At 37.3% G+C, this 1,543-nt stretch overlaps 1 long non-coding RNA gene across 3 annotated transcripts in view; it reads left to right on the forward strand.

Moving 5' to 3' along the window:
- Positions 1 to 108: 108 nt before the first annotated feature.
- Positions 109 to 1,543, forward strand: part of LOC128248332 (uncharacterized) — a 153,713-nt gene continuing 152,278 nt past the window's right edge. For all 3 annotated transcript variants that reach the window (XR_008264572.1, XR_008264570.1, XR_008264571.1), the window contains exon 1: positions 109 to 326. This is a non-coding gene — a long non-coding RNA (uncharacterized LOC128248332). The remainder of the gene's footprint in view (positions 327 to 1,543) is intronic.

Here is a 1,543-nt window from a genome sequence, read left to right on the forward strand (position 1 = left end):
TGTGTGTACGTGTCTGTCTACCTATTCTGTTTCTTTCTATTTATCATATATTCCTGCACACACATACATAAACACCTTACATTTATATATACATATACATACCTCACTTAACGAGGACACGCTTTACGAGACCTCGGGTTCACGAGCTTTTACGAATCTTATTTTCTGTTTACGAGTTTTTGCTTTACGGACGTTCTTCAGGAACGAATTAACCTGTATATCGAGGCATTGCAGTATATTTCAGGATGAGTAAAACGTAAGCAACGTTTTGAAACATGAAATCCATCACAATATATTTCAACAATGCAGAAATTTCATTCATCAAGGTGAGTACTATTACAATCAAAATATTTTTGCCAACGAGTTACAAGTTTCTTTATTCAGATAAGATAAAAATCTGGAGTTCAGGAGCTGATGAAATCTTTCAAAACACTTTCAGCATCGGTTTGATTTTTGAAGTCATCTCCCAGGAAACCATCAAGGTGCTTGAAAAAGTGATATTCGGTAGGAGAAAGGTATGGGGAATAAGCTGAGTAGGGAAAGACTTCGTAGCCAACTTCCCACAACTTCCGGAGCGTCATTAGTGAAACGTGTGGTCGTGCATTGTCATGAAGAATGATTGGCCATCTTCTGTTGACAAATCTCGGATAGAGGAGTGGCAGTTTTTCGTTCATTTTGGCAATTTCATGGCAATATGTTTCTGCAGTAATGGTTTTTCCGGGATTTAAGAAGTTATAGTGGATGAGTCCAGCAGTACACCACCAGTCACCATAAACTTCTTTTTGAAAAGCTCGGGTTTAGGGAAAGCTTTCGGTACTTCATTTTGGTCCAACTACTGCGAAGAACATTTTCTATTATTGTACACAATCCACTTTTCATCGCAAGTTATCAATACGGTCGAGAAATCGATCGGTCTGGTTACGGAGAAGTGACTAGCAAATTTCAGATCTGCGCATTTTCTGTTTTTTTCTTCAAATCACGTGGTACACATTTGTCGAACTCTTTTGATCTTTCTATCGCATGCAAATGGTTGCAAGCAGTTTTCTGGCTAATTTGAAGTTCTTTTGCCAGTTCTCGAGTGATTTTACGTGAATCTTTCTCAATGATGGTCTTTAATTGACTGTCATCTATGACAGATTGGCGTCTACTACGCCCACGATCTTCAAGACTCAGGTCTCCACTACAAAATCGTTTAAACCATTTTCGAGCTGACCACTCACTGGTCATTTCCCTCACCAAACATTTCGTTGATATGGCACGCAGTTTCAACTGCTTCACGTCCTTTTTCGAAGTTGAATAGCAAAATTGCTCAAATATCGCGCTTCGACAATTCCATTTCAGATGATTGTAACAACGATGAAAAAAATATCAATGCTAATTTATAGATGCATTTGGGCAAGTCTATGTCTGTATTATGTTTAAAACAATTCAAAACTCTGCAAAAATCCGGTACAAATTCTGCATGTTTCAAAACACTTCTTTCCTTTTACTCAACCTGATATATGTATGTATATATAGGTATGTATATTAATTTATATGTGTA

Source organism: Octopus bimaculoides, chromosome 7, assembly GCF_001194135.2.
Source record: "Octopus bimaculoides isolate UCB-OBI-ISO-001 chromosome 7, ASM119413v2, whole genome shotgun sequence".
Classification (NCBI taxonomy): Eukaryota; Metazoa; Mollusca; class Cephalopoda; order Octopoda; family Octopodidae; genus Octopus; species Octopus bimaculoides.